The following is a 7,712-nucleotide window of genomic DNA, read 5'->3' as shown; positions in this document are numbered from 1 at the left end:
AATCCATGAAGAAGAGTCCCCTCAATGGCTTGGTTATGATTAGCAAAATGTTCAGAGCCTCAGTATAGCTCCTGAATACCAGATTGGGGGCACAGCAGGGTTACTGCTTTCATGTCCTTTTTTTGATGTTCTGGAAGCCGCTGACTAGCCTTTGCATGAAGCAGGGTGCTGACTAGATGGACCTTTATGTCTAATTAAGGATTTTTTAGAGTCCTGATATTAATGAAGACAGGTGAATAATAGGCTTATACCATCTTCCACGGAAAAGGATGGAACCAGTGTTATTTTTCTGAAAAAAGAGGTGCTGGAGCTCACCATGAACTTCTCCCTTGTTCTCTTAGAATGGCAATGGCACCTATCTGAGAGCTGTCAGAGCTGAGCTAAAAAAAAAGCCGTGGATGGAACTTAACTTTGATTTGCTGTCATCAATGACCTCTTCAAAGTTACATTGCCTGAGTCAATGGGCTCAAAATGAAAAGGGGGGATTTTGATTGAACACGTTTGTCAGCCTGAGCTGTTTAACAGTGGAACAGTCTCCCTCAGACTGGTGAACTCTCCTTCATTGGAGGCGTTTAACCAGAGGTTGGTTAGCTGTCTGTCAGGGCTGCCAATGTAGTTTATTTCCTGCAGTGGGTTGAACTGTGTGACCTTTATGGTCCTGACCAACTCCCATGTCCCCATCTGCAACTAAAGCAGCATTATACCACTTCAAACAGTCATGGCTCCCTGCAAAGCATTGTGGGAACTGTAGTTTGTTAAGAGTGCTGAGAGTTGTTAGGAGAGCTCCATTTCCCTCACAGAGCTACAATTCCCAGAGTTCCCTGGGAACTAAAACCACTCCTGGCAACTCTCAGCATCCTTAACAAACTACAGATTCCAGGATACTTTGTGGGATGAATCCTGATACTGCCTTAAATGTACAGTACATTTTTTGGGGGGGGGGCTATGATTCTACTTAAAAGGCTCACTGCTTTATGAACATCATGTGAACAAGGGGGTGAAGACATCATCCCTCGGCCAAAAATCAAGATGAAATACAAATCAGTAAATACTTCAGGACAAATGGTGAGTTAACTGTAATTGACGACACTGATAATCTCTTTTTTATATTCATTTAAAAACTCCTTGGAGATCTAGGCAGGTTAAAACAATGAAGCCATTTTGAAATCCCTCACAGTATGTTTAGGTGGAAATACCACTGGACAAAGGAAAGCGTCTTGCAATATGATATTGTGGCGGTAAAAAGCAGCATGTGCTATGAGCATATGCTACTTTTAACTGCTGATTAATGCAGGGAATTCAGTGCAACAAGATGACCACATAAAAAAAGAATACTTTATATTCATGGAAGAGGATTCTGTCCATTTCTATTTTCCTTCATTTGTTCAGGCAGGGCAATTTTGTAAAGATGGAACCACAAATTACCTCAGCAAATGGCATGTTTCAAAACCTGAGTTCACAGGCTTCCCAAATGCAAAGCCAGAGGAGGAAGAGGACATTTTAAAGCCTGAGGTGGAATAGAAAATGGCATTCCTTTCTTCACCTCAAGGCTTAATACCTCAGGCTGTAAAATGTATTAGGCCAGCCCTGGGGCAAGTGTTTGGGGCCCACATAAGGGAAGGCTAAATGGTGGGGTTTTTTGATATAAATTTTATTAGTATTTTCCACACAACAACAACACGAAGGCTAAAGTTTTAATTCCAGTACCCAAAATGAATTGTGAGAGCTTTCTAGAATTTCAGTTTGTTACCATGTGTCTTCAATCTATGTGAACATAGCTACTTAATTAGAGTTGCTTTGTAGATACCATTTTTGTAAACTGCTTTGAGATTTTATCCAGTCAAGAGGTATATAAATTTTATGAAATAATGAATATCTTTAAAACAAAACAAAACACTACCACAACAATGCCTCTTGCAGTGTAAGTATGCCATCTTCTGGCTGGTTTGTTTTTAAAATATATGTAGTCCTTATACACCTGTGTTTCCCCTTAGAGATTTTTTTTATATCAAGTGATATATACATTTTATAAATCAGTCAGTTGAAGAATGCTGGTTGTATTATTATTACTGTTATTATTTAAATCTGTATACTGCCCTTCATCCGAAGTTCACAGCATAAAAATACAAAAACACAAAATACATTATAAAAACAAGAACAAAACAAACCAATACCCCCCCTTCTACAAACACATTTAACAGGACATGTGCCTATATTTTTTATAAAAGCATAATTTAAATGCTAATTGTGTCAGGTTTTTTATTTCAAAAAATCACAAGGATAAAAAGCAGTCATTGACAGAGCAGGCTCAAGACATTTTGCTGTCTGAAGCAAAGCTCAAATGGTTGCTCATCACCGACAGCACCGTTCAGATTCTAGTTTCTGCCTTCATCTAGCCTCCCCTCATGGTGCTGCCTAAAAATTGTAGTTACACCTTCTTGTGTGGCTGGGGAAGGATATGGATTTTAAAACATAAACTGGGTTCCTCTTTCTTTGTTTAAGTTTTTTATTATTATTATTTTAAAAAATTAAATCTCAGCAGCCAGGTGCCCAAGAAATTAATCTAACTTTTGGGGGTGTATCTGGAGCTCCCAAGTTGCTAACCATTTATTTATTTTAAAACATTTATATACCACCTTATAACTTTGTATTGAAGAGAAGTATACAAAATAGAAACATACAGCCCTCCCCAATAAATCATTTTAAAACAATAAAACAGCAATATATAAATCATGTTATCTATGTCCTTATTAATGAGCAAGTGCGAAGTTACTTGCTGGTCTCATTTAAATGCTGTTTACATTTTAACAACTTAAAACCAGTTTCCGTTTCATAATGGGAAAATGCCCAGGCAGCTTTTCCTTAAAATTGTGTGTATTTGTGAAAAGACACATTAAAATTTTCTCCTATCTTGCATGAGCATTGCTATGAACATTGCTCGTATGTGGCTCAGTGTCTCATTCAACACACAAGCACAGCAGAGTTTAGTTATACCCAGAAGATGTCACTGTTGTCCACAGAGCCCACTGTTATTACTGGATGTTTACATCTGTGCAATATGAGTTATCTTAAGCTGTGTGTCTGGTTTTCCAGTTGTTGCTTCTTCAGTGAAGAAGATGGTGGAGTGGGAACAATTTTGTCTCCTTCATGGTATACAGTTGTACTTGTTGGGGCTTTAGAGAACACTGATAATTGTCATGACATTAACCCTTGCAGTGTCAGCAAACTAGATATGTTAGTGGATTTGCAAGGTAGACAGCTTGCGTCTCACTATTTGAATGGCAAATCAATGGGGGGATATTGCTGCAACATTTCAGACAGTTGCAGCAGCAAGGTACTTTGAAATGATCAGGGCTTCAGCATCATAGGCATAATATAGTAGCTAAGCAACAGCTAAGAGCCAAAAGGATCCCAGTTCAAGTGTTACCCTTTCCTAGGCCCTGAAGCTGTTACTAGCTTTGGTGGAGCGAGGAGATGCAGTCATAGAAGCTGTACTACCAGCACCCAGCTAATAGCAGCTTCAGGATTTACCGGTACATCTGGGAAGGGCAATGGAGGACAGGCTTAAGCACTTGTTCCAGAACACCCAGCTCAGCCCCAGTGGACTCCTAATTAGCAAAACAAAAGCCATAGGCGATCCTAATCACAAATCTCACACATCACATCTAGCTTGGCTTGGAATATAGGTCAGAAAGCAGGATCTGAGTGGCACTGGAAATCAAAGGTCATGCTATATAACAGGATAATGTTTAGGGTCCATGTATCCTTCAAACCTAAGCCCTTTAACTGTCAAAGTTTTTTGGTCCCTGAGAACTTACTGGAGGATTACAGATCATAAATAATTATGAGTTGATCTCAAATGTTTCAGTTTCAAGGGTTAGTTGAGGGAAGTCATGATAGTGGAACTGGCTTGAATAGCATAGATGGTTTTCAGATATGACATTTTATAAGTGCTCTTAAGCCGCCTTTCTTATGCAATTTGTGCTGTTTTTAGAATGCTTGAAAATGTTTCATTATTTTATTTATCATTTCATTTAATGAAATTTATATGTCACATGATTGTAGAAAAACATCAAAGTGGCTTACAAATAAGATAAAACTATCTTATTATCACTTTAAAATGGCAGCTGTAATTTAAAAGATACAGAATGATGTTTAGTATAGATATGTTTGCCACCATGGGCCCCTTTCGGAGGAAGGGTGGGACACCAAAATTTAATAAATAATAAACCATAATAATAATAATTTGTGCACTGTGTGCTTTTGTTGATGTGGGGCAGGGTCCAAATGATATATATTCTTATCAAGTGCATTGGCTGCATTTAAATTATAGATCCTGGGAATTAAATGGCCCATCTTTGGGGAAAAGGCACTCTGAGATACATATGCTGTTCACCAGGGGAATTGCTCATTCAGGTCTTGACAATGTGGACTTACTATATTGTGCTCCTTACAGTGTATTGCAGAGCTTCCCTTTATATTTTCTTAGTCAGCATTTACACTGATGGATAAACTTAAAAACAAAAACTTCTGGCAATTCTATTTTGATTCTACGGTAAATGTGGTTAAGTGTCTTAAGTGTTGGACTTAAAAGTGTGGAAATGTGGATACAGATTCTCATTTGGACAGTAAAAAGGTTGACTTTGATAAGTAATTCTCTGTCAGCCAACTTACTTTGCAAGGTTCGTAAAGTTGTTGTGAAGACAACGGGAGGGGCAGCCATTTATGCCACTTTCTATTCCTTGGTGGAAGGACAGATTTATTTTTTTAAAAAGTATAAATAAATATGCTTCAACCATCTTCATAAGAGTTGGACATGACTAAACAACTAAACAACATGTATGATACATGCATAGGCTGACCAGGCACAAGAGACAGGGTGTCTAAGCTGCTCCAAGCCTGTCTTTCTCAGCTATGCCTGCGAGGGCTGCTTCCAAGTCCTCTGAGAAGAATTAGAAACAATCTATAAAATGCTGGTGGGAGCTTAAGAACCCCTGGAGTATAGCAGTTTAAGGAACATAGGCTTGCAGGAATGTGGTGAAATGTAACCTACATGAGAGGTGGCCCTTGTCTCGTTCCCTGCTTAGATGCAAGGTGTACAGCACCATAACCTACTTGCATAAAAGACATCTTCAGTGTGATGTTTCGAGATAAGGATGCTGATAGCTTACTGGTATATGAGGTGTAGGTTGTGTGCAAGCACTAACCTCAATAGCAAACATTAAGTGCGAATGATAAAAAGGATGCCCAAGCTTTAATAGCTCCAGGATCAAAATTATATAGCAACCCTCACACTGTACGCTTCATTACTAAAATGCCATTGAAATCTTCAGTATGTGACACGGTAGCCTAGCCTTCAAATAATTCTGCACTTCCTTTTTCAATGAACTTACTCATGCTCTTTGAACTTCAAGGTAGAAAAATCAAAGGCAGTGACAATGTCTCCCTGGAGTTCCTGACCTACTTTGTAGAAATCTGTTCTTGTCTTCAGCAGAAATGTGGAAACTATGTCAGAAGGATTTACTCAATATGTTGTTAAGAATTTATTTCTCCTTTGAACATCGTGCATTCCAAGAGAAGTAATTTAACAGACATTCACACACACACTGAACAAAAAGTGAAGAAGAAGGAGAAGAAACTTTGCTTGAAGAATGGTACCTGTATGAAATGAAGAAGCTGTCAAATGGGTTAGCTAATGCTCTGTGAACTCTGGAATGCAGGCAGCTGAACAGAACAGTTCACAAAATGAATCATGTCAGTTATGCTAACAGATAAATGTTGCAGTTTGCTTACTTAACCTCTAAAGCAGTGGTTCCCAAACTTCTTGCCTCACAGACCGCTCTAAAATTGATGAGGGTCTGGGCGGACCACAAGGATGCTTCTGCCTGTAATGTGCGATGCAAGGTGCTGTATATGAGTTTGTATTTTTAAAGATGTGCCATGGAGCACTTGAATTAAGCTCATGGACCACTGATGGTCCACGATCCACAGTGTGAGGGACAGGCAGGAGACCGAAGAGGAGGCAGTGGGGCAGGCAGGGTGCCAAGCAACGTCTGAGGCAGGGGAAGAGGAAGAGTCTTAGCAGTCAGCGATGTGAGAGGAGGAGGTGAGGAAAGAGTTGCAGGAAGGTGCAGAGGTGGATGAGTCAATCCCAGAGAGAGCTGGGCCATTAGAATTGCCCCAGTCCCTTCTCCCAGTGCCTCCAAGAACAATGAGTGGTTTAAAGTGATAGGAGCAGCTGGAAATGCAACACAGGAGAAGCTCCGGTTGCTTGTGTGCATTACATCAGAAGAGGGGGCTTAAATGTGCTGATGGAGGCATGGATGCTCTGCTGCTCAAACTGTCCAGTTTGGAGCACAAGTCTGAAGAAAGAGATGACTAGCTACGCAGCTAGTTAGCAGGCGCGATGCATGTAATTCCAGTAAACCTGGAAGCTTTTGCATGGTGCTCTTCTGCAAACCATGAAGCATGGCCATATTGACTTGTGCTCACCTGACATTCTTACCTGCCTGAAAGCTATGTGAGTGTTGGGCACAGAAGTTGTCAAAAGATTGATGCTGCACTACCATTGAGGACGTACTTTGTTTATTGATTATTGAATTTATACCCAGCCTTTTTTGCATGGAACTCAAGACTGTGTACATGCCAGCTACCTATAGCAACTTCTTATATTAAATGGCAACTGCCCACATCACTCTGATATTTTATGCAATGGGGAAACCCAGTGGTTACTTCCTATACTCAGCTTGTCAACCCCAGGGAAAGGGCATTGCTTGCATAGGAAGCAGTTGCTTCATAAGCTCCTCTCACATGTAACAATTCCCAGTGTAGCAGTCATGTTTGACCACCACCGCAGCAAAAACATGCATCTGATGAAGTGGAACTTTGCCCACAAAGCCTTAGGCCCTAGTATATTTGTTAGCCTTTAAGATGCCACAATACTTTTTTTGTCCGTCCGTCCCCTCCATGGTATTCCAATTACATATGGTACCAGAGCAGACTAGAAAACAGCTGTGCCAAAACACTACCCACGTCATTGCTGAGGTAATGAAATAACCTGATCTCATGATCATATGAAAGAAGCAGAGAAGGAATGTCTTGATTCTACCTTCCATTTTCTGAGTTCTTTCAACACGGATGCTTCAGTCTGAATTCTCAGGTGCATGCAGTCATGCATAGCTCTGTAAATGTTCTTTTATGGCCACTTTGTTCTAATGTTGCACTAAACTATAATTGACTATGTTCTGACTTCCTTCTTTTTTAGTATCCAAGGAACAGTAAACTAATTTACACCTCATATTATCTGCACTGACATATTTCACTAGACAGGCAGATGGTGTCTCAGTTTTCATATGCCTCATAAACTTTTAGAAAGTTCCTTTATAATCTTCTTGTACCGACTTTACTATGTTTATATATCATAGCAGGGGCCACGAGGGCCATCTTGTCCAAAACCTTACAGTGCAGGATTTTTCCACCTCAAAGGGGCTTGAACCCATGACCGTGGGGTTAAGAGTCTCATGCTGTCCTGACTGAGCTATACTGCTATGCTGGAACTCTGAGGGCAGTGCACAGAAGCAGGTTGTATTCAATGAAGTCATTGCATGAGTGCAACAGGACGTCTGCTCTGTCTCCTTCCCTGTGCACCTCACCTAATCTGCTCTGGGGATTCTCCCAACCCTCCCTTTGTTGTGATTAGGTTCCAGACTTAT

The 7,712-nt window shown here is 40.2% G+C and overlaps 1 protein-coding gene across 2 annotated transcripts in view; it reads left to right on the top strand.

Annotated features, from left to right (window-relative positions):
* Positions 1–211: 211 nt before the first annotated feature.
* NPAS2 (neuronal PAS domain protein 2) overlaps positions 212–7,712 on the top strand; it is a 103,165-nt gene continuing 95,664 nt past the window's right edge. Inside the window, exon 1 of one of the 2 annotated variants that reach the window (XM_083610597.1) lies at positions 212–1,065. The gene's annotated coding sequence lies outside the window, so the exon portion shown is untranslated. The remainder of the gene's footprint in view (positions 1,066–7,712) is intronic. The other variant, XM_083610599.1, reaches the window with a different exon arrangement.

Source organism: Podarcis filfolensis (genome assembly GCF_964270895.1).
Source record: "Podarcis filfolensis genome assembly, chromosome: 4".
In the NCBI taxonomy this organism is placed as follows: Eukaryota; Metazoa; Chordata; class Lepidosauria; order Squamata; family Lacertidae; genus Podarcis; species Podarcis filfolensis.
This window is presented reverse-complemented; position numbering and strand designations above follow the sequence as displayed.